The following is a 26,686-nucleotide window of genomic DNA, read 5'->3' as shown; positions in this document are numbered from 1 at the left end:
CAACGAATTAAATCCAAATCCCAACAAGATATTTCAGATCAAAATCCTCCAAACTGTGCTCTTCAGTTCTTCTTGCAAATAGACACTTTGTTCCAGACAAAGTGCAAAGTCATATCTCTCCCTTTATAGAGTAACTAATTAGTCTAATTGCTGGTCTGCTCTCCTACTGTATCCTCGTTGGTTCCTCCTTGTCAGGAGGCGTCTTGTCCTGACATCTACCCAGCAATCATCCAAATTATCATCTTCTTCACCTGAAGATATCATTGGTTCCTCATTATCACCCGTTCCCGGCTGACCACCTAATTGAAGGGTGGAGGAGTTTGAAGGTTCAAGCCGATCTTGCAAATCAAATGCATTCATCTCCTCCTCATCGTTAGAACTTGCTGATTCATATAAGCCCTCCTCGCTGGAGCTGTCATTCAAAAAACCTGTAGCAGATGCCGGAATCACAACAATGACATATCACAACTTTTTTTTGCCTTTGCAGAGCTGGGGTGGATGTGGCCTGTGCATGATGCATCCAGCCCGCGGGCTGCCAGTTTTACACCCCTGAACTAGTTAGCAATAGCAATAGCACTCAGACTTATATACTGCTTCACGGTGCTTTACAGCCCTCTCTAAGCATTTTACGGAGTAAGCATGTTGCGTCCAACAATCTAGATCCTCATTTTACCTACCTCGGAAGGATGGAAGGCTGAGTCAGTCTTGAGCCTGGTGAGATTTGATCTGCCAAACTGCTAGCAGCTGGTGATCAGCAGAAATAGCCTGCAGTACTGCATTCTAACCACTGTGCCACTGTTGATGGCAAAGAGCAGCAAATTAACTCTTTCTGTTTCCCTCTAGTGTTCATATTGATTTTTTCAGGCCAGTTACGATAGCTCTCATAATGATATCATACCACTTAGAATTTAAGACACATTCTTCAGGCGCTAAGTATTGTTTATATGTATGTTTAAAGTGCTGCCATCATTCTTTCCCCATCTCTCTCCCTTGCTAAAAGTTCTCCAGCTTGGTTTTCCAGCTTTACTTTTGGAATGTCATACGAGATGAAATTGCACAGGAGATATGGATAGTGATGATAGGCAAAGGAGGTTGGAAGAGAAATTTATAACCTGATGAACAGTTAAAAAGTTAAAACTTAGGGGGAAATGTTTGGGACTTTGGGAAGTATTAGATTACTTCTTAGTGTATTAGAAACTTGTACAAACTCAAATTCCTTACCCAGAGGATCCCATGTTTTGGGTTTTTTTGTTATAACATACAATCAGAAGAGCCAGTTTGGCTAAAAATACTAGGCATGAAATCAGGAAATTAGGAGTTCTAGTCCTATCTTAAGCATAAAGCCAACTGGGTGATGTTGGACCAGTTCTTCTCTCTCAGCCGTAGGAAGGAGGCAACGGTAAATCACCCTAAAAATGTAATCTGCAGGGACTTATCATGGCAGTTATCAGGAGTTAGGATAACTCCTACACAAACACACACATATATACATACAAATAAAATAAAATAAAATAATCAAAGAAGTACAAGAAACAAAAGCAGGAGATGGGAAATAGTAGTTCTTATTTTAATGAAACTTAAGATTTAACTTGAGATCAGAGTTTGTGCTATAAACATCTTACAAAGATACCATCAAAAAGTTTTAATTTAGTGGGTTGTGCAAATTCAATCTCTGTGGTTTCACAACCTTGTTTTCTAACATGGATGGCCAACTCTGAGTGGCCAGGGGTTCTACCAAACATTTGGGTAGGGCTGTATAGGTAGTCCTGGAGTCATAACCATAATTGTGCCCAAAATTTCTGTTGCTAAGTAATAGTTGCTAAGTGAGTTTCACCCTATTTTATGACCTTTCTTGTCAAAATAGTTAAGTGACTCAAGGCAGATGTTAAGTTAGGTGTAAGGTGAATCTGGCTTCCCCATTGACTTCCCTTGTTAGACGACCCCGGGGAAAACGCAACCCTCATAAAGAAGAACTAGTTGCCAAGCATCCAAATTTTGACCACTTGTCCATGGGATGCTGCAATGACCATGAGGACGTAAGGATGAAAAGCAATCATAAGTCACTTTTTCCAGTGCTGTTGTAAGCTGAAATGGTCACTAAATGAAAGGTTGTAAGTTGAAAACTACCTGCACTGAATTCCAGTGCCCTACTGAAAGACAATCAACAATTCCTTAATAATCAGCTTAACTCTGTATATCCAAAATGCAAATATGAACAAACAGATGTTCAGTGCTGTCTGGAAGAGAGGTAAATTTGGAGCAATGTATACCTCAAATGGATCCCAGGTCCCATGAGATGAGACTGAATAGGTGGAGCTTGAAGCATGCTAACTTGGTTTGGATCTTTGCCACCATTTATGTGGTCATATGCTTTTATGCTTTTATGAGAAGCCAGGTGTCAGATCTTTCCTGTCACCCAACCCAAATGGCAATGGAAAGAAGTTGACACCTCTGACAATGTCAGAAATGCATGAAGCTTGCAGGGGAATATCCAGGATAAAAATGGTGCTGAGTAAAAGATGAAAACCAAAACTGGAACAGCTGAAGATTACATTCAGGCTCAGGATTAAACAAGGGCCGTGCCATGAGAGCATGGCACAAATAATAATGATAATAATAATAATAATAATAATAATAATAATAATAATAATAATAATAATAATAATAATAATAATAATAATAACAACAACAATAATTAATAATTAATAATTAATAATAATAATAATAATAATAATAATAATAATAATAATAATAATAATAATAATAATAATAATAATAATAATAATAATAATAATAATAATAATAATAATAATAATAATAATAATAATAATAATAAAAAATCACACAGTCAGCCAGATCTTCAGACTGGGTTTGGCATTTTTGTCTACCTATCGAGTCCTTACTAAGGACCTGGGACAGGCAAATCTGGATGTTTGATGGTGTTACAGATATCGCCGCAGGATGGAAGCTGTTCCAAGTAAAGCCACCTTCTGCAATTGGCTGATGGCAAATTAGTCAATGCCTATGTTGTTCAAGTGGTGCTCCAGTTGTTTTGGGACCACACCCAAGGCGCCTATTACTATTGGTATTATCCTTGCTTGCCTTTGCCATAATCTTTGTTGTTGTTGTTGTTGTTGTTGTTGTTATTTCCTGGCAATCTTTTGCCACAGTTTTCAGAAAGAAGGGCAAGGCCTGATAATGACATAAAGAGGATATTTTTTTTCAGAAAGGTGCACAACAGGTTCTATAGCAACATTTTTGTGACTTCAGGTTGATGTCGATTCCTGGAGAGTACTTGGAGTGGACACTGCCGTTGCCTTGACCAGATTTTTTGGAAGTGACTTGCCTTCACCTTCCTAGGTCCAAGGGAGAAGGCCATCCTGAGGGCTTTGGGCCTAAGATGGGCCTAAGATTGACTATGTCTAGCTTAGTGCCTTCACCACTACACCAAACTGGCTTTCTCGTCCTGTAGCAAAGAAAGTGCCAATTAACAGGTTCCGTACTGATATCCATTATATCGATTGGAGACATAAGTTTCCTTACCGCATATGGCCAATAACTGTATCACGAATGGCCGTTGTTTATTAAAATCAAGGTGATTTTTTTGTGTCTTCTATAGTTCATGTTTCCCAAATGAGGAGACTATGGTAAAAGCTAACTATCTCTCCCAGTAGAGTTTAACACACAGGGACACAATCATGTTATTTTCTGGGCCACAGTTGGGAAATGGCAGTTCCTACAGCTGCTCCTTTAAGGGGCTTCTTTTAGATTCTCAGACTAGTCAATCATTCAGGGATGTGTTGATACTCTCCCAACCAAGGACTATCTGATTCCAACTTTATTTAGTCTTTTTTTTAGATTAATCAGATCCATTGAGTATTATGACAAGCATGTATGCGCACGCGTGCACACACACACACACACACACACCAATCAAAACTACAATTTCACAGCTACTCGAAAAAGTAGACAATGTTGCCATTTCAGTGAAAATTTATTCTGGAATTATAGTAGCTTTTAAGACACCAGAAGTTGGTCTTTTGCTTAGTTACTGTACAAATAGTCCTTATAAATCCTTAACTTGCAATTATTTGTTTAGTGTGACCACCTGAAGTTACAACAGCACTGGAAAAAAAGCAGCTTACAACTGGTCCTCACACTTTATGGCTGTCATAAAGTCACCACGACAGATACGTGATTAAAATTTGGGCGCTTGGCAACTGGCGTGTATCTGCAATTAGAGTGCCATATGTGACTTTTCCAGCAGGCTTCTTAGTCAATGTGGAAAGACGGATTTGCTTAACAAATGCCATGATTTGCTTGATAACCACAGGCAAGGAAGATCATAAAAATCAGGCACATCTCAATTAAAAACCTCTTTGTTTTATAATGGAAATTCTTATGACCTGTTATGGTCATAAGTTGAGGACTGCCTATACTAGAGGTCTCCAAACTTGGCAACTTTAAGACTTGTGGACTTCAACTCCCGGAATTCTCCAGCCAGCATAGCAGTTGAAGTTCACAAGTCTTAAAGTTGCCAAGTTTGGAGACCTCTGGCCTATCTATACACAGTATTGTGCTTCTCTGTAGCCTGGGGGGAAAAAATTTAAAGTGGCCCTGAAATTCTCTCAAACTACCACTAGATGGCGGTTCAGTCCAGTTGAGGAGCTAGGTTAGTTTTTGGCATGAGACAGCTGTCCTTTTTTTTTTTTTTTTTTTAAATTGGGCTGTATTTGCTGTCACATCAGCAAGTCAGAGACTGATTTCCCACAATAGTTCATGTTTCCATGTCAGGAAAAAAAAATGTGCAACTGATTGGAGTGCTGCAAATAAAGTCCACGGCTCATTTAACACCCTGAAACGCAAGCTATTGAAAAGTGAACAACGTGGAATATGACTCGGCAGAGGACAAGGGCCGAGTTCCAGCCATTAGCATTTCCCCATAAGAAAGTATGGAACTCCCAGCATTGCAGGCTTATGATTCAACAGTCATGGGTGTGTTTCTCTCTCTCTCTCTCTCTCTCTCTCCCCCCCTCTCTCCCCCCCCTCCATGAGCACACATAGACACATATGCAATTAATTGTATAGGATCCATTTCTCTCCTTACTTGGCAGTAGAAGAACTACAAATGTTCTGTACTGTTTAAGTTGTGTGTTTGATCATGCACATTTTGTTGGACAGACAGCCCAGCTTTTTTTTTTTTTTAAAAGCCCTGGTTTCTAGGCTTAGTCCTTGCTTACTGACTATATTTGGGTGCGGCAACTCTGTTGCTAAGTAATGCAGTTGCAAGGTAGGAGGTGTCAAATGAGACCTCACCAGGCTACAACGGCAGTTTCCACAGCCCCAATTGCTGTCACTAAGCAACTCCCGCCCAATCTCAATATCCCTATCATCACATGACCACAATTTAAAACTGTCTGCTTCCTGTTGACTTTGCTTGCTGGGACCTGGCAGTGAAGGTCATGAAAGATGCTGTGACATTGTAATTGTGAGCCAGTTTCCTAGTGCCTGAATTGCGATAATATAGCCCTACACAATGGCCATAAACAGAAGGATCTATCATAAGTTAGATCATTTAGCACTGTCACAACTGAGCAATCCTTGAACGAGTGGATTTTAAATGAGGAATACTGGAATCTCTCTCTTCATTTCTGAACCCATTCACCCGCTCATCACCTGTTTCTGAGAAGTCACAAACGCTGAGGTAACAACGTCAAATCCGGTCTGAAGATGGCTGTTTCCCGCTATTTTCTAATAAGAAAGTAGAAATTTAAAAATACTCTCTTTTCAGCCATTTTGCAAGTAAAGATGGCACCCTTTTCAATTGTGCTAGCAAAGCACCAATGGGGAAATGTGCCTTAAATAGGGCCATATGAATGGATCCTAACCTCAACAATGGCTTTGTGGAAGCTGCAATTGCCTTCCTCCCAGTTGATGCTCTCAAAATCCATTGGGTTTGAATTCTCAGACAGTCCATCCTTGAGAGAGAACCCTAAGGACACAGATAAACCTCCAAGTGCTTCAAGAACCCTCTAAAAGGATGCAGATTACCAGCTGTCTGCAAGGAATATAAATCTTTCCGTTCCCCACCATTCTGTCAGAGCTGAAGAAGCTTCTTGGATAAGAAGCAAAACATCTTCAAAAGAAAAAACAAGAAAGTCCGGTTGCCTTCTGCAAAAGCACCTTTGGGACAACCATGACCTGGATGACCGAGAATCTCTACAGACTTGAGAGAGGAGTTAATCAGGTTCCTCAACCTCCAAAGTGTTTTATCCTAAGTCAGAGTTTTCCAATCTTGAGACCTGTGGACTCAACTTCCAGAATTCTCCAGCCAGCCATGGGGAATTCTGGAAGTTGAAGTCCACAGGTCTTAAAGTTGCCAAGGTTGAACACCCTTATCCTAATTATTTCAAAATTCGTACCTTTTCAGACTCCATCCTAATTATACTAATTATGCTCAGGGAGGTCTGCGGGAGTCTCAAAAATACCAAGATGGAAGCTGCAATTGTGCCAGCAAAGCCCCACCCTCTTTTGGTAATGAATATTTTTAATATTCTCCAGTTCAAAGAAATTAAAGGAGTAACAGAAATGGCTCCAGGAACATTCATGGACCTTAAAAGTGTTTGGTTTGGAAGCATGACCCCCTAGAAAAAAAAAATATTTTTCGTACTTAATTCCAAGCATTTCACTTCTGTTTCCTTACAGGAATGTAGCAAGATAAGTCTTTCTTTTGCCATCAGTCTACTCCAGATTGTGGACTAAGGCTGAGAATGGCTTGTTTCAGGCCCATACAAGGTACGTTCAAGGTGAACTCCATTTTCAGACTGAAAATCCCCCACTCACTCTTTCAGTTGACCTCATGAGATTGGAAGCTATATTCCATTTGCAGGAACTGGCTGGAACATAAAGAGGACAGATTTCTTGACAGCAAATTAAAGCAACAGCAGCTTAGTCGGGAGATAACTTTATGTGTGTTTTTTTTTCTGTGCCGCAAAATAACGAGCAGGAAATTATGTGGGACTGGGGACTTTTGCTATTCTCAGAAAGATGTTTTTATCACCCAGCTTACTGGTGAGCATACTGAGCTATTGAGGCGTTCATTAACATGCTTAGAGATAACTTAAGAAAGCAAGGCTAGAGCCAGTAGCATTTGGTCAGAGTTTCCTTTCCTTTTCATGACGCAGCATGACACAATTGGACAGGAACTAGGTGGAGGGGGGAATATTTCCCTTCGCTGAGGCCCAGCAGGGCAACAAGTCTTAAATAGTTCCTGACACCTCATCAGAGCTGGCAGATACAGGGCCCTGTAGGAGATTTTCCTGGAGAGGCACAAGAAATGTATCCCATAAAGCTTTAAGCACTTGTCCATTTGCAAGAACAGCAATTCTTAAAGTCTCGTCTGGGGACCTCTGGACCACAAAGTCAAATCAATTAATCCTTTAAAATCTGATTTCTAACAGTCAATATTGACAGATCTAACCCTGAAAATAAAAGCTCTGTGAGGTACTGAGACCAAAATGTTTGAGTTCATAAAACTGTGCCTTGAATGCAGAAGGCTATTGCTCTGGGTTTAATGAACAGCATCTTGTAGGGGTGAGAAAAACAGAAGTCTACAATTCCTGGAGTGACCCAGGGCCAGTCTGAGTGATATACAAGGCAGGGTTAAAACAGCTTCATGTGTTGCTAAGCTTGTTGTTATGTGGGTTCCTGTTCCTTTCACAGCAATGGAGTAAAAAGAAAAAAAAATCAACCCATAAAACATTTTTTGCTTAAATCTATCACAGGCTGGCTAAAGCAGGCAGTAGGCAACTTTACCAAAGAAAAAGCCAAAACATTTGGAAAGTCCCAAATTTATACACCTGAGCTAAAATCTACCAGACAGCCCATCTGGGAGTCCCACCATCTTGAAAGATGTTCCTAGGGAATTATAGCCAAATTTTTTCTGGAATTCCTTGATGGCATGTTAAGGATTCAAGGAGACATAGGAAAGACCGAAAGATTCATGTAAGGCTATTAACTAAATCTGTTTTGCATAGAAGTTCAGAACTTTAAAGAAAAATCATATTAAATTTAAAAGAAACAAAGACATGAGAATAATACATATTATTTCACCTTAAATGGAAAACCATAAATTGATGGATTGGATCCAGATTCTACTACATTCAGAGTACATTCACAGAAATTAATGGGGATTTCCATTGACCATTTCCATTCTAAATGGGTCTATTTTATGTGTCATCGAATTTGGCTTCAGCTCAGAAAGATATTCTTCCAAGAAAAAATATATATATTTAGGCATTTAGGTTATGATTCAGAAGGGAAGTGAGAACGTGGTGCTTAAAAAACTCAGGACAAGAAGGAAGACTGAGAGGAAGAAAACAGCTGGACTAAGACAGAAAGACAGCTCATATCAATATATATTACTGTTTTTGAATGTGTGTGATTGGGTGTGAGAGTGTATGTGTGTGTTTGTGTGTGCATTATGTACACACACACTTTTGCTCAGAAACCTTTCACCAAATTACTTGGAGCTCCATCTGTAAAAATGGCAATTCTCATCTGGAATGTATCATCCCAGAGTTCTGGCTCCCATCATAGTTGTGGAGGGAATGGCTACATATTTTAAAGTCTTTGGATGCCCTGAGACAGGTTTCCATCTGCCCATATCTGACACTAAATATAACAACCATCGCTGCATTCTTGCCAAATTCTCAGCCCTGCTCCTGTTCTCAGTCACCAGTGTAGACTTCAGTTTCCACTCAGCTAGGGGATATTTTCAGCCACAGAGGAACTGAAAGGAGGGGGTAGGAATAAAGAGAATTATTATTATTACCATGTTGGCTTCTAAAGAGGGAAGCACCTGTGTATCAAGCACCATCTGCCTCATTTACTCCCAGTTTTGCAGATGGATATGTAGGTGAAAATCCCCCGGCTAGTGCAAGGGGGCATCAGGTCCCTTTTTCTTCTAGTAATTTTGTTTCATTAAGACATCCTTCCTAGAATTTACATGGTGTCAAAAATCAGGTGGCTGGTTAAACAGAGCCTTCTCTGTGGCAGCACCACATTTTCCTCAAACATTATCTTAACTATAGAGTTCATGGCTTGTTATGATTGGCTTTATTTTATGAGTGAGCAGAAAAATACAAAGGCAGCAGGAAACATCCAAAATAGAGTGGGATTTCATACTGAGCAGAGGCCAAGCAGGAAGAACAGCTGTAGAAAAAATAAATATGTTGAACACAGGGGTGGTATACTTTACACATACATACCAATCCATAGAGCTATACTGGAAAACAGGATGAGTTTGAATCTAGGAACTCTTGTCATGACCAACTAAAACGATTACTCTTCTTTTGTTGATAATAATGGCCATATGACTAGAAGAACAGGAGTAGCAGTTGAACAAATCTGCAAGCCCAAGTTCAAAAGAGTCATGTAGCACCTTTTCCAATTAATAAATGTTATTAAAAGGTATATGTGTTAGTCAGAAAAGGTGCTGCAAGACTCTTTCTGATTTTTTTGACTATTATAGATAAACATAGGTCTCCTCCTACAGATTATCAAGTTAGTGAAAGTAGAAGAAACAAAGAATCATTTGAGTACAATTGTGGTCAAGTAGCCAAGCTAAATAAGTTTATCTATGCCTTTCTTTGGAGAAAATCCAAAATATGGAACATGGAAATCTTAACCGAACTTTCACTGCCTTTGGCCATAAATATGGAGAAATAAGAGATAAAGATATCAGGTTTGGATAGGCTTTGATTTTGGGTCCAACAGACCTGGCATGAAAAATTGGCTATATTTTTGGGTAGAAAGAAATGTTGAAATAAAAATGCAGAATTTGCATCATTTCTCCTTTACAGATGTTATTAGACAAAAGGAGTATTCAACTGTATAATCAGCAATGCTTATACTTACAAGAATGTATATGAGCCCAACCCTGTAGTTAATTAAACTCAAGGGGGAAAAGTCTTTCTGCCCCTCCCATCATATCTGGATGGAAAAGCAAAAAACAAAACATATTTTCCAATACACACCTGATATGCTTTCTTTTGTTCCCTAGGTTATTGCCTATGTTTTAGGGGTTGACATTCAAATCCTATTTCCAAGAAAAATGTTCTTGCCTAGATTTAGCCAAGGTTTTGATTTCAATTATTCACACAATTCTTTTACAGATTATTTTCCTTTGCAAGTGTCATCAATGAAAATCTAGAGATGTGTGAGGAGTATCAGCTCTCCCCAAATGGGTTATGCCTTTAAAAGTTTCCACAACATTTTTACATAAGGAAAAGTCACACTGAAACTGGCTTTTTGGTATATCCCAGGTTATTCAGGGAAAGAAAGTTTGGAAGAAGCAAGGGGAGCATTTGTGGGAAAATAGCAAGGAATAGTTTTCATTTTGACTGTACTCATATCATCAGTACATGAAATGAGTACTTCTCAGTAGAGTAATGTTTTAACGAAGACAGAAACAAAATCGGACACAAATTTTCTATGGGGATAAGTTTAGGACCTTCACCAAAATGAACTACTGTACACTTCGGTTTCCAGCTAGATATGGAATGCAAAGTCTGCTAAGAATCAGTACCCAAAATCCATTTGTATTTGGAACTGTTGTCTGGGGGGAAAAAAACCCACACACATTCCAGCAAGGGCAAGCCCAACCAGGTCATTATTTCAAGTTTGATGGTGTCCTGCATCTATTCAAAGTTTGAGTGCACTTCTTCGGAGAGCCTCCTGATGTCATTTAAAGAGATATCTATGCCTTCGTAGAAAACACTTTCACTGAGTTAGCCACCAAGTGAAAGTGTTCATCAAGCAGCTTGTGCAATTGAAGACAACGTGGGAAAGTCTTTCAGAGGATGGAGCTCTGACATAGGTCAGAAGGTTCAAAGGAAGTCTCTGCAAAGTGGCCTCTTCCCACAACCTTAGCAGTAAGGTTCTATGGAAATGAATTATTTTAAAAGCCTATATCAGGAAAGTTTACATCAGAAAGAATGACATCAGAGATGTTTGCATTAGAACACTACCTAAAAATGTACATCACAACTATATGCACTATGGGAAATTCCATACAAAAGTTTTGTATATGAGAGAAAGTTATGAATAAAACAGGTGTAGATTTTTTTAATCTACTAAAAACTAACATGGATTAGACTTAAATGAATCAACATCATAGCCCTTGCTTGAAAGTTTGCCAAAGGCTTCCTATAGAAATTTTTGTTTCTTGTTTGGTTCCAGAATATAGAGTTGTAAGTCTCTTGTGAGAAATTCTATAGCAGATCTATGTAATGACAAATATATTTATTATTTGCTTTGGTTTGATATGATTCATTCTGAAGTCTTATCTTCATTGCTTAGATGAAGATAAACAATTTGCTTTGAATTAACGGTTAGAAAATGTTTCTCATTAGACTTGAAATCCAACATCATAACGCTAAAAGCAAAAACAAAACTGGATATCAGAATTTATTTCCATTTCCATTTCTTCTTGCTTCTTTGCTTGTTTTTAATTTTGGTCTGTAAATGTTTCTTCTAAGATTTATGGGAGCTGTTTTCAGGTTCATTTCCAAGGGTCTCAGCCTCTGGTCACAAGTATCTGCCAGCAAGTCCTTGCTGGAACAGGAAAAATGGTTGGTTGAGATCCAAGATTTACATTTCCGGTCTATCTTTTGATCTGAGCTATTGGATCAACAAATATGATAGATGAACAGAAGTGTAGGGAGATCTTTCATAAGACTTATTGGTAGTGCAGAGGGATTATTCCCATGGAGTTGATTTCAGGGTTGGTGTCAGCAGTGATTGTATTTAAGCACTGTTTCTATCCCCACCCCCTTATACTGTAGTTCTGTGTCCATTTCTGGCTGAACAACAGCTGCTCAATGCAAGAAAGTCCACTCTAGTTTTGGATTTTTACCAAAACAGGCCCATAAGGCAATCCAACAAATAACAAACAAAAAAGTCAGCTTTGCATTCAGCTTGCAGCTGCCCCAGAAACCAGCTGCAGTCCAACCATCCTTGCAAGCTCTCCATGAAAACTCAAATGATCTACATTAGGTAGTACAAACAGGAAGGAGAGTTGTGTTTTTCTGATAGTAGTATCTGTCTCTGTTTTCTTTTTTCCTGGAAAAGAACACACAGCATTATGCATCTTTCTCTGAAAATTATTTTCTTTAATTAAAAAGAGAAAGTAATTGATATAAATTTTCCATAGACGTTGGCTTCTGGTGACTAAGGTAAAGGTAGAAGTTTTCCCTATACAATGGAATCCAACTCTAGAGAGATGTACTCATCTCTATTTCTTAATTAAGGGAGCCAGTGTTCTCCGAAGATGCTTCCGTGATCACATGGCCAGTGTGACTAGATGCATGGAACACTACTACCTTCCCACCGAAGGGATATCTATTAATCTATTCACATTTGCATGCTTTCAGACTGCTAGGTGGATAGGAGCTGTGGGAAATCATGGGAGCTCATCCCATCATGTGGCACTCGGGGCTCAAATCTGGGCTGGACTTGACAAGCTCAGCGTCTTTAACTGCTGAGCCATCGTGCCACTTTCCAATGACTCTTTAGTCATGCAGATTTGGAGGAACAATACAGAAATAGCTTATTATAGTCTTCTTCTTATTAGGTCATGTATACATGTATAAATCAGGAGAGGCGAAGGACACCAGATTTTCTTTAACAGATGACCAGCAATGAATCATATGGCAGTGAATAATGAAAGGTATTGTGCAACATATCTGGTTTAAATAACGTATGTTTGTGTAGGAAAACCAGCTTGGTGTAGTGGTTAAGGTGCTAGCCCACAAATCAGAATACGGGTAATTTGTAGTCCCATCTTATGCATGAAAGCAAGCTGTGTGACTCAGGGCCAGTCACTCTCTATCAGCCCAACCCACCTCGTGTTATAGGAAAAGGAGGAGAAGAAAAGAGTATTATGCATGTTTGTTATCTTGAGTTACTTGCAAAATAATGAAACTGGAATAAAAATCTAACAAACAAACAAAATATGAAAATCAATAACAGATACATTACTCAATGAGAAAAAAATCTTCCATCTTCTTTCAAAGGGTATCCTTATATAGATCAATTTAAATGGTACAAAAATACCATTTTTGGAAATTCTGAAATTCACCGGAATTCTCAGGAGAACGTTAAAGTTCAAAGTGGAAGGTTTGCAGGTTAAATTCTATGTCAAGATGTAGATTGTAAACAGACTGCATTAAATATTGGTAGCTGTTGCTTAACTATACATAGCACTCAAGCAAATAATTCCCTATTCTCCAGAATATACCTTCAGTTCCCTTTTAGAACTGAAACCTTCGTTTGCCGAAGAGTCTGGAAAGGTGTTGACACTGTGGTATTGGTCTGAATTTGCCCATTTGATGTATTCCTAGGAATCAGACCATCAAATTTCTTTGGTCCAGAAGTATCTATTCTGATACTTCTTTGATGAGCACAGATTTTTGCTTTGAAGAATTGAAGTTTTGTGAAATGTGTAAGTGTGTGAGAAAGACAGAAAGAAAAGAAGAGAGGGAGACACACAGATCAAACAGAGAATTCCTATCCTTGAACTATCATTTTCTATGATTATTTAAAGAAACAAAAATTGCATAACTCATAGAAGAATTTGAAACTGTAAGCACACATCTGCAGAATAAATAATTCTGAATGTAGATTTTATGAATGTAGATTTTATGGAAATGCTCTTCCACTATAAGACCAACCTTCCTCTCTCAAAACCCTTTCCCTTTATCATTTCCCTTTATTTATTTATTTTCTTTATCAGCCCCAGAAGTTAATTAAGCAATTATGTCATTTTCTGGAAAATCCTGATACGATATCACCTGCATCACATAGCCTGCACTACTGGGAAATTACTGGCTAATGGGAAACCCCTTTACCTTCCATCACATTAACCAAATCCTACAAACATTTGTGAAGCTACACAATCAAACAGGCTTTACCTGGAGCAAGAAATGGAAAATGTATGATGGTTTAACAGTTGATATGTGCTCATGTAGGAAAGCCCTATGCCAAGAAAAAGAAAGGTCCCAGTTTTGAGCTTCAGCCAATTGCAATTACAGGTCGCTCTCCCCTTGTCTCATTTCATAGATATTTTGTTTCTCAGTGAAGGCATTCCTGATGGCTATCAGTCCAAGCAACATTGGCGACATAGATCAACTGCAAATGAATAGATAAATCTTCTCTGGATAACAGTGGAAATTATTACATTGGCTGTTCAGTATAATTCTTGGGTCTATAAGAAGATTGAGATTTTTATTCCAGCTGTAGAAATAAACCAATAATTAATACCAAGGTTGCAGAGGTGGGTATTTAGCAGGTTCTGGCCAGTTCTGGAGAACCGATACTGGAAATTTTAAGCAGTTCGGAGATCTGGCAAATACCACCTCTTTGTCAGGTTTCCAAGTGATGAAATCCATTTTAAAAAGAAAAGCACAAAGTCCATCTTCCAAGACAATTTCCTTTATTTAGGAAAGCATCAAATTGGCAAAGTCCATGGTAATTTCACAACCCAGAATTACCCCACATATTAGAAACAACCCCCCAAAAGTCACATTCTCCAATAGAAGTAATTCAACATTGCTTGATGTCATAAATCTCCACCTCCAGTGCCAAGGCCCGGACATTCTTCCTCGGGTTCCCATGGAAAGAATGATCACCTAGCCTGAACAACTCTTTCTATCTCCACTCCTCCCCCGCTTAGGAATGTGACAAGCCTGAAACCCTTCCGCCATGACTGCCAAAGAGAAAGTAAGAAAAAATATATATTAAGCCTAACTAAAATGGCTACACATATGTCAATATCGGGCTTGACACTCTAACTGGCCCCACCCCCTCTATTCTCTGCCTCCCGAGTCCCAGCTGATTGGCTGGGTCTTCTTATGTTGCCCTGCACAGGAGAACGGAGCTGGAAAGCAGGTTATTGGGATGGGGAGGGAATGGGATTTTGCAGTATCCTTCCCCTTCCACACCCACCAAGCCACACCCACCAAGCCATGACATGCCCACAAGCCATGCCCACAGAACCAGTAGTAAAAAAAATTGAATCCCACCACTGCAAAGTTGGGACGTCTATTCTGTTAAAATCTTTTCTCTGATGTCTAAGAAAATGAAGGATGACCACATGGACTTCAAAAGATAATTACTTCCCAATTCAATGGCTTAAAACCATCAAAGTAAAATGACTGAGTCTCTATCCAAACATGGAAGATATACAGTAGGAAGGATACATTTCTCTCCCCCCCCACACACACACCTTTTTAGTAAGTTTTTAAGGCAGACAGTATGATTGTCATCCATTTGTAACATTTACTACAGTTAAAAAGTTATATTACAACCTTTTTTACAAGCTTAATGGAAGTTACAACAATTTAAATAAATCAAACAACTAGACTCTAAGAGAATTTTCCTCCCATACCACTCTGCTAAACACATAATTTCCAGAGCACTGTCTATGCCTAAGGATATCTATCCATATAGCAGGACTGTATTACTATTATCCTTTTTCATCTTTCCTATAATCTACTTATGAGTATCACTTTGTTGGTTATGATTTATGATTGTATCTTATGATTTATGATTTAATCACTTTGTTGTTTGTGTGTACACTGAGAGCTTATGCACTGGAAACAAATTGTGTGTCCAATCATACTTGGCCTATAAAAATATTCTATTCTGCTCTGCTCTGCTCTGCTCTGTTCTACTCTACTCTACTCTACTCTACTCTACTCTACTCTACTCTACTCTACTCTACTCTACTCTACTCCATTCCATTGCATTCTAGTCTAGTCTAATCTAGTCTAGTCCAGTCTAGTCGTCTAATTTGTTACATTCTGTTCTGTTTTGTAGTAATCACAAGGTAGACTGTATCAGCAAAAATAGAAAGCTTCTAAATCAAGTTTGCCAATCACTGATGCCTTCTGAAAATCTGATTTTCACATCTAGGGAAATGCAATATTGATGTAGACCAAAGCCTCTGAAGGTGGGCATTTCAAAGCACTACTATCCCTGGTATCTTCCCTCCAACATCAGTGATGAATAATATCTTACATCAGGTCCAAAAATCACTAAAGGTAACATTTAAGTAGGAAAAAATAATGTAGAACTCCTAAGGCTCTTGAATAAACTTGGAATCCAATGGCCACTACTAGCAGATTTAGCAGGTTTCTGGATGAAGAACATGTTCTACCATGCAGGCAATTGTATAGAATTGGTTTAGCTGATACTTACTGGCCACCCAAAGGGGAAAAAAATCTTCCTAGCTTTGATTGAGATTGGAGATTGACTCTTCTGCCTGCAGTCATTAGAAGCAGTCCACTGGAGACAATGACCTTCTATTACTAGAATTGGGGAATAATTATTTTTATGTATCTGAAGATTAGACATAATCTAAAAACAGCAGTTAATAGGACCATCACTCCATATTGGGAAATATGGTAAGCAGAACATCAAGTAGGTTACATGGGGTTTTCAAATAATTAACCAAGGATTTGGACTTCTTCTTTTCCCCCCCTATTTTATCCCTTAAACAGTTGATAAATCCCTGATAAAGAAACCTGGAGAAAGCCAACTCACCCTGCTGTGTTATTTTAGTTGATCCTAATACAAAAAATTACCTTGCTACGAATACATAGACCATCACTGTACTTGCTGCACAAGTGCCTCAATCCACACAATGTGCATGTATGATTGAATCATTATGCAACAAGAGCAAAGGATGAGTCAGCACAGACTTGTTGACATCTGGAACTGCACTGTCAATGACTCAGCTTGTGGATGAATCTAGAAACTGCTGTCCTGACACAGCTGGATGCCAAGATATTCTAAGCTAAGCCCATCAAGCAAATGTGAAAGCCACCCTTTGTTTTCTTGTCAATTCAGATATTACTTCTCAATTACAAAGCTAATGTTATATTTTCCTAGATTTATTTCATACCCTGTATCGAATCTGTGATGACACAATTCTTTGGATCTGTTTTCTAAAGCAATTTATGAAATCAACGCCATACAAAAATTCTATAACTTCATACTTCTTCCATGTACAATTTCCAGTTAGATTACGTCTTAATTAACACAACACGACTGACCGCATCAAAATATTGTTATTTTTATGTCATACCTATCTCATAAAATTGCCTTTAAATTGGTACCTAATGGCTGCCAGTAAATGTCAAAAATTGGTTTACTGATGGGCAATTGCAAGATATTGCAAGACATTGGAAGTTAAATACTTTGTTAAAATGTTGCAATTATCTTTTAAACAAAACTTCACAAAAGAGATTTACTGGCTGCTTTATTTAAGTCATTTTCAACATCACAGATGCTGCCAAATACATTGATTTAACTTTGATTTTTCTCTTGGTGAGTACCATTCTTCATAGGTAAATCTGATAGACTCTGTACTGTATGTCAGAAGTTAGATATTGTTTTGTTCTAATGAGATTAAAAATAGGAAACATTCAAAGGGTAGAGGAATGTTTCTCTAAAAGAAAGCAATAAAATCAGTACTTATTTAACTTTAATTTTTATTTAATTTTAATCAGACAAAAGGCGGTAAACTGGAAAAATACAGTACAGGAAGTTTTATAGATCAAGATCAAGAAAGTTTCTTTACTGGAACCCATTACTTCATAAATTAGCCAGGAGGGCTGCATGTCTTGGACCACTGTATTGATACTAAATAAATGCATAAATTGGTACATATGAGTAAGTGTACATATTTGTTTAAAGGATCCCGTTCATAAATAACTAGCTATCAACCCAGATTAAAAGACAAGTGAAATTTCCAGGTTCTTCCTTGTTGCAGTCATGTACTCTGCTACCTTTAAGAACCACATTTGGACAAATAAATGAAGCATAAACCCAAAGAGTAAAGAATGTCCAGGCTAAATGGTGGAAAAATTGTGGAATTTAAATTTTGTAGGACTTTGGCTTTCACTGATCCCAGTTATTATACAGCCAGTTTGATGTCGTGGATAAGGTGCTAGCTAGAAACCAGGGGAGTGTGAGTTCTGGTCTTCCCTTAGGCATGAAAGAAAGCTCATGGCATTCTGGGTTTGAGGAAAATAGGGTTACTAGTAATAGGAAGTATTAAGTATGTGGGTCACCTTGAGTTGGCAAAAAATAAAGGGATAAAAAATGCCACAAATAAATACATAAAATTATTCTGAAATGTCAAACATGAAGAATAGTTGAAGTATGCTGCTCTGGTCCACATAAGCCAGGTTTCTCTGTGCAATCATTTGAGTTTTCTTCCTCAATTCTTTAGGATCTTCTGTCCAAAAGGCATTTCCTAGCCCAGACACTAAAAAACCTGGGGACCCTTGAAGTCTAGTAGAAAACTGATAGAAGGGATTTATCTGATCAAGCTAAATTCATTGTAAGTTGACAACAGGCAAGCAGAGATAAATCAGCTGAAGAAATCCTCAGTAATATGGTTGAGGTGGATAATCTGACTAAAAAAACTATTCAAACTATTTGGTAGGAAGGTAACAGCATTCCATGGTGCCTCAGCTGACATGACCACAGAAATGTCTTTGGACAACACTGCTCTCTTTGGTCAAGAAACGGAGATGAGTGCTGCCCCCTATAGTTGAAATGATGGATAGGGAGAAACCTTTACGTTTACTTTTAATTACTGAGAAACATATATGAGTAAGAAAGGCAAAAAAAAAAAAAAGAGATTGAAATTAGGAACTGTTTCTAGTCTCTTGAGATAATAAGTAAGAGGCCCATTTTTCCAATATATACTATACTATCCTTATCTACACAGTAATGGGTTTTTTTTTTCATGCATAGAGTTGGTAGTAGTTAACATGGAAAGGTTGACTGAATTGAAGTATTTGGATGTTCAAAATGATGTTTCTTATTTAGGAAAACATAATCATGGTATTTCTGAATATATGCATTGGGTCTTACTAGTCCCAGGCTATTGCAAAAAATATTTAAGGTGATTGAATATTATCTAGATCAAACTTCCCTAATTTGAGTCTTTTGGGTGCTGAATTACAGTTCCCCAAACTGCTAAAACTTTCTGTGTGTGGAGCAGCAAGTTTGAGATTATCTATGTCCAAACTAAAATATTCATATTTTGAATACTTTGGTTTATATATTGAGCAAAGTAGTACTGCTTTGTCTCAACCCACAGAGTGAAAATAATTTGAAAAGACAAAAGTTAGAAAAAAGCAAGCCAGAGAGTTTTGGTGCAATGATGTATTAAGAACATAGTTGGAAGGGACGTTGGAAGGGAGGGAGGAAGGATGGAAGAATGGAAGAAAGGGAGGGAGAAAGGGAGGGAGGGAGGGGGAAGGAAGGAAGGAAGGAAGGAAGGAAGGAAGGAAGGAAGGAAGGAAGGAAGGAAGGAAGGAAGGAAGGAAGGAAGGAAGGAAGGAAGGAAAAGATGTTTGCAAGCAATGCATAGGCCATTCGGAGGAGGAGGAAATGTGGGGGGTGGATTTAAACATTAGTTTAGTACCTGTTCAGGTTTTGTTTCTGATATGTTTACTGAAACTTTTTTTTAGTTCAAAACTAAATACATTTTCCATCTTGTGCAAAACTCTTAACAATTAGCGGTGTTCCATACAGGACGGGGGAATTGGAGTCCAAAATATGGTGAGCACACTCGGTTGGAGAATGTTGGACCAAATAATTATAGTTATTATTTTCCTATGCTGAAATATTTTTCAGAATAAGTTGGGAAGAATTAAAATACACAAGAGAGTTCCTGGTTAATTACTTTCCAAGTAACTCTATAATTATCTTTGTATTTATCTCTCCTATATATTTATATCGTGCCTTTCTCCAAGAAAGCTAGTATGCAGAGCCATGATTCATTAATAATGTAATTGGCTACATGTGTACCACACACTGAACCATAGACCAAGCACACTATGTATCAGTCTTGGTAAAATACAGTTAATTTGAGTCTCAATGCATTTTGCAAAGTCGGGGTTTCTGAATGGTTTTTCATCTTGGTCAGTGGTGCATTTAAGTCTCGACTGATTTGTAAAATAGTCCTACAAGAGTACTTCTTTGAGATGGTATTGCATATTAATTCATTTATTTCCAAATGAGACAAGACAGGCTTGTGTTTAGCTACCTGCTATTCATTCTGCACTGCCCTGAAATCAGTTACCTGATTTGCTTTCAGCCTATGCAGTGACATGTTTCTTTTTCCCCTCTTCCCTCTTATCTTCAAATTTGAGACCTGAATGCAGTGCAATGGAGTGAGTTCTCATTATTTACCCCAGCTTCTGGCCACCTAACAGTTTGAAAGCATGCAAATGTGAGTAGATAAATAGGTAACTTTTTGTTGCCTGTTTGACAGGAATGCATCCTTAGGAAACTTCTCTCTCACCAGAATGTGTGCTTTGAGCTATTCTATGCCCAGTATTTCTGTCGTGCCTGGTTGTGTGTGGTTTATTAAATTGGGGTGTTGATGATCAGTTATTAAATTGTTGGCTGTTGCTTCCTTGTGTTGCCAACTCCTCAGTTCCTGGTAAGCTGATGGTAAATCAGCATTCCTGTTCCCCATGCTTCAATTATTTTCCTGGCTATTTTTGTACCTGCTTGGCCAACAATCTTAGTAGCCATGCAATTGAATGTATGTCCTTGTTCACTACGTTAGGCTACCAATGAGTTCAGGTCTCCTCATCTGACCATTTGCTTGTGTTCTTGTAATCTGGTGTTTAGCTTCTTCCCTATTTGTCCTACATAGTCACAGGGGCAATTCATGCAGGGGATCCATGCAGGATTCACAATAAAGCTGGAAATGACAGTCTTCCCTCATAAAATAGAAAATAGGCACCATATGTCATCTAACAAACTTCTGTATTCATATATATATATATGAACATGGGCTAATCGGCCTGCCAACATATTTTAAACCATCTGGATGAACATAGCTGATTTTGAAAAATTATGTTTACCGTGCAAACTTATTTATTGTCAATAATATTAAGTAACACAGTTGCTGCTAAAGAACAATCTTGGTGAGGGTGGGGCGTGGAGTGTATTTGTCAGTGTGTGTGGATGTGTGTGTAAATGCCCATTGCTTTCTTAGCACAGAACAAGCAGGCTTCTCTGCTTCCATTTAATTATAGCTGGAATAAATATAGAGTTACAATATCAGTGCGTTGAAAGACGTATCACAGGACGATAATACATTTGCCCAGATCAACAGGGCTCTAGCTGATGGGGAGAAAGTCTCGCAGATAAACAGTAAGGTGGCGTAAGGAGAGAAAAAAATGCCAGGTGAAGCTGGATTTCTGTGTTCAACCAAAAAGACAGGCATCAAAAGCAGAGGGCATGGAGAAATAGAGGAACCAACCATGAATGTTCAAGTTTATCGTTTGTCACCAGAGACTGCATCAACATCCAACAAGATCTATCTTTAATTTAACAAACTTCTTCAATTCTATTCACTGGATGCAATACTGTTGAAGACCATTACAGCATATTTTTACTTGAAGTCAAAAGAGTCATCAAACTATATGTTCCAACAACAACTCCCAAAACAAAACAAAAAAGCAGATTACCCATATCAATAAGGAAACTTCAATCCAAAAGAGATCACTCTGGCGGAAAAACAAATCTGGTCACGTTGCCAATTTCAAAAACCGATACAAAAATTTATGCCACCAGATAAAGACCGAATGCACCAATTATCACATTAAACAAAAGGAAAACCTTCTAAGCACCAATTCCACCCGTGCTTTTTACAATTTTGTAAACAACAAACTAAAAGACTCAAGGTCCATCCCTCCCTTGATAAGACCTGATGGTAAAGACTGCAACGACGACACCATTAAAGCCAACATCTTTAACACATTCTTCGGCTCAGTATTTGTAAACAGCAATGGATCATGCCCAGTATTTCCTAGCCGTACCACAGATAACAACAATGATCTAATACATATCGATTTCACAGAAGACAATGTTGAAAAATCACTACGCAATCTAAAACCATCTCTATCTATTGGACCGGATGGAATATGTGCCTACTTCTTAAGAAAGCTATCCACTGCCATAGCCAAACCTCTAAGCATAATCTTTGAAAAATCTTTCAGGACCAGCTCCTTGCCTAACCTATGGTCACAAGCCACAGTCATCCCCATCTTCAAAAAGGAGACCCAAGCCTAGTTGAAAATTACAGGCCAATCTCCTTATGCTGCGTCACCTGTAAAGTCATGGAATCAATTATTAACCAATCCATTATCCTCCACTTAGAGACAAACAACCTACTCTCCAATAAACAATTTGGTTTCAGAAAAAAACTATCCTGTAATCTGCAACTTTTACACTGCAAAAACATATGGACGACACAACTCGACCAGGGCAAAGCAATAGACGCAATCTACATAGACTTCTGTAAAGCCTTTGATTCAGTGGTACACGACAAACTACTCCTAAAAATAAAATCCTATGGTATCTCTGGACAACTGAATAACTGGATAGAAGCATTCCTGTCAAACAGACAACAAATGGTCAAAATCGGGAGCGTCCTATCAAATCCAGTACCTGTCAATAGTGGTGTCCCCCAAGGCAGTGTTCTAGGACCAACTCTCTTCATACTCTACATAAACGACCTCTGTGATCATATTAAGAGCAATTGCGTTCTCTTCGCTGATGATGTAAAGCTGTTCAATACCACAGACAATACTGCTACCCTACAAAAAGATCTTGACTATGTATCTGAATGGTCAAACAAATGGCAACTTCAAATCTCAACAAATAAATGCTCTGTCTTACATATTGGCAAAAAAATCAGAAAATAAAATACAAGCTGAATAATCAAGATCTTGTTGATGACCCATGCTCTGTAAAGGACCTTGGAATACTCACCTCTAATGATCTAAGTACTAGAGCCCACTGCAACTACATAGCCAAAAAGGCATTAAGAGTTGTTAACCTAATCCTACGTAGCTTTTTCTCTGGTAATATCACACTACTAACCAGAGCATACAAAACATTTGCTAGACCAATACTCGAATACAGTTCATCAGTCTGGAACCCTCATTACGTATCTGATATTAGCACAATTGAGAAAGTCCAGAAATATTTCACAAGAAGAGTTCTCCACTCTTCTACTCGTTGTAGAATACCTTATGCCACCAGACTTGAAATTCTAGAACTAGAAAACCTTGAATTACACCGTCTTCGGTCTGACTTAAGCATGGTATATAAAATCATACATTGCAATGTCCTACCTGTCAATGAATACTTCAGCTTCAACCATAACAACACAAGAGCACACAATAGATACAAACTCAAAGTAAACCGCACCAAACTTGATTGCAGGAAATACGACTTCAGCAATAGAGTGATCAATGTCTGGAATACTCTACCCAACTCTGTAGTCTCTTCCCCAAACCCCAAAAACTTTAACCTTAGACTGTCTACTATTGACCTCACCCCTTTCCTAAGAGGTCTGTAGGGGGCGTGCATAAGCGCACCAACGTGCCTACCATCCCTGTCCTATTGTTTCTCTTATTCTTTTATTTTTCTTATATGTACCCATTTCATGTATTCACAACTATGTATACACTTATACTTATTATCTTGTAAACAATTGGCAAATCAAATAAATAAATAAATAAAATAAATAAATTCTTGTCTAGCATCTAGATTTTGGAGCTCCACAATGATGCCTTCATTTACCTCCTTCAGTTCTGCTAAAATACTTAACTAACTTTATTGTTTAAAATTATTCTTTATGTTTTTAAAGGTTTCTATTTTATATGCTTGGTATCCTTTATCAGGGGTCTCCAACCTTGGCAACTTTAAGACTTGTGGACTTCAACTCCCAGAATTCCTCAGCCAGAACTCTGGGAGTTGAAGTACACAAGTCTTAAAGTTGCCAAGGTTGGAGACCCCTGCTCTATATAATTCAGAGACATTCCTGGGAAAAAATATAGAACAGGAATGTGTAGCTTATTAAACTGTACTGAGACATGAAATTGGCTGGGATGTTATTGTTATAGGGAGCCTCACTGTCTTTCCGACAATAGATGTGATTTTTGAGTGGGCCCATATCATACTCCAATAGTCAATTGGGCCAAACATTCCACTAGCCTTCCAGATGTTGTTCCTCTCCAATTCCCAGCATGGCCAATGGTAATAATACTGGGAGTTATAGTTCAGCAACATCTGGAGGACACTGAGTGAGTCTCTATTCCTAAATCCCTAATCAACTTGAGTATCTAAAATATATAAAACAAATGGTCAATGATGGCCTATCAGACATTGTTGAGAGAGGTAGCAAATAATTTTAATAAATAAATACATAAATAAACTTTTATTCCCAGAATTCCTGGGAAGATAGCAGCTATGAAAGATATCTCTGGAAGATACAAAGCATAGTATCAGAATATAGAGTTGGAAAGGACCTTGGATATCTTCTAATCCAACCCCTGCTCACATGGGAAACCTTACACCATGGGTGTCAAACTCAATCATGTCACATGACATCACATGATGTATCGCAACGTTTTTTGCCTTTGTGGAGCCAGAGTGGGCATGTGATGCATCTGGCCCATGGGCCGCCACTTTGACACCCCTGCCTTATACCATTTCTGGCAAATGATTGTCCAATCTCTTCTTAAAACCTTCCAGTGTTGGAACATCCACAATTTCTGGAAGCAAATCATTCTACTGATTACTTATTGTTTCAGGAAATTTCTCCTTAGTTCTAAGTTACTTCTCTCCTTGATTAGTTTCCATCCACTGCTTCTTGTCCTATCTTCAAGTGCTTTGGGCCCTCTTTTCTTTGTGGCAATGCCTTAAACTTTTATTCCTAGAATTCCTGGGAAGATAGCAGCTATGAAAAGTAATATGGAAGATACAAAGCATGGGATCAGAATGCAGAATAACAAAGTTGGAAGGCAGCTTGGAGGTCTTCTATTCCAACCACCTGCTCAAACAGGAGACCTTATACCATTTTAAACAAATGGTTGTCCAGTCTTCTTAAAAGACTCCAGTATTGGAGCACCCACAGGCAAGCTGTTCCACTGGTTGATTGTTCTTGCTGTCATTACACTCTAGCCTTGCAAAAACATTTATTGAATGTTTGCTTGCAAAGACCACTAAGGTTGAAGCATCAAAACAACTATTTAATGGAACCAATTTTGAGTACACTTCAGATTTCTTTTAACCTACCTGACTTTCTCTGAACTATGATTTAATAAGGATGTTTGGTGGTTGACATGCTGTGTTTGCAAATAAAGTAGGATGTGTTAAGGATTTTTAGAGAATAAGTAACAAAATGGCATGGGCCATTCTAGTTAAACAGAGTAACATATGTAATATTCATACCTACTGCTGATAACAATACATTGAAGGCAATAATTCATTGGTGGAAACTTTCATGGTCTTTGTTTCATTGATTTTTCTCTTTCCTGTCTAAAAACAGTGGAATATAGGAAGCGAACCACTGCAATTAACAGGCCTCTTCTGCAGTGTGGGGGAGGGGGCAGTGAAAGTAGCCAGCATTCTTGGCCAGGATATATATTTCAGGAACCAGAAGTCCAGTGCCATTTCAAAAGGACTAATTATCAGACAATGGATGCACACACATCTTACAGATCCAGCAGTCAGGATGTACTCAGCTGTCTTTTTCACCCTAACAAGGGTCATTTGTACATAACTGACAAGGAACTTGTAATTTCTGTGTCCGCAATGCTACTAACCTTTGTCAAGAATGCTAATGTCAGAGCAGAAAAGCCTCAGTTATGTTGAATTTCCTTTCTTTAGAAAAAGAAAAGAAAGCATCTTATTGTGTTTGCAGGGGTATCAATACGGTGTTGTATAGTGTGAGCTAAAAATGCCAAGCAAACATCTTTAGCAGTACTTGTTATCGGTGCCAAACATTTATTTTTCTGAAGCCTTTAGCCTTACAATTAGATTACTCCTTTTCTAATCAGGGAATATGGAATTATCCTCATGCATGGTCATTAAGATAGCCCATGTTTATAACTCAGTAAACAAAAATCAAGTCATGGCTGCATGCTGTCTCGTAAGTACAATATCCAATTTAACCATTCCTTAGCACAAAACAGACTATCTGCAAAAAGGATATTGGTTGATTTTTCATAGCCTGTTGTTCCCTATTGCCCAATAAGGATTTATTTCAGTGGTGAGATGTTAGATCTTGTCATATCACCTCCATTTAATAAATTTTCATATCTTTGTGGTAGTTAAAACCATATATTGCACATAGGAACTTACACATGTTCTTAGGAATGAAGAATCCCCAAACGTCCTCCAGATATTGTTGAATTACAGTGTTGCATGGTTTGAGGAGGGGAGCTCAATGGCTCAGCAGCTGAAGACGCAGAGGTTGTCAGCTGGAAAGCTGACAGCCAGGGTTCAAGATTGGAGTGCTGCACAATGGTGAGAGCTCCCATTCTTGCCCCAGCTCCCGCTCTCCTGGCAGTTTGAAAACATGCAAATGAAAGTAGATAAATAGGTACCAACCACTTCCGTGGGAAGATAACAACGTTCCATGAGCTTCACTGTATAGTCATGCTGGCCACATGACCACAGAAGTATCTTCAGAGGACATGGCTCCCTTAGCTAAGAAACAGAAATGAGCACTCCCTAACCCCAGATCAGGCATGACTGGACAGGGGAAATAATTACCTTTATAGTCTGGGGATAA

The 26,686-nt window shown here is 38.4% G+C and overlaps 1 long non-coding RNA gene across 3 annotated transcripts in view; it reads right to left on the bottom strand.

Moving 5' to 3' along the window:
- Positions 1-8,530: 8,530 nt before the first annotated feature.
- The window catches only part of LOC148128774 (uncharacterized), a 98,302-nt gene continuing 80,146 nt past the window's right edge, over positions 8,531-26,686 (bottom strand). For all 3 annotated transcript variants that reach the window (XR_015746013.1, XR_015746017.1, XR_015746016.1), the window contains exon 5: positions 8,531-12,123. This is a non-coding gene — a long non-coding RNA (uncharacterized LOC148128774). The remainder of the gene's footprint in view (positions 12,124-26,686) is intronic.

Source organism: Notechis scutatus, chromosome Z (genome assembly GCF_049901735.1).
Source record: "Notechis scutatus isolate UNSWTSFEM ecotype Mainland chromosome Z, rNotScu1.2, whole genome shotgun sequence".
Taxonomy (NCBI): Eukaryota; Metazoa; Chordata; class Lepidosauria; order Squamata; family Elapidae; genus Notechis; species Notechis scutatus.
Note: the sequence above shows the minus strand (reverse complement) of the source record. Positions and strands in the feature narration are given on the sequence as shown.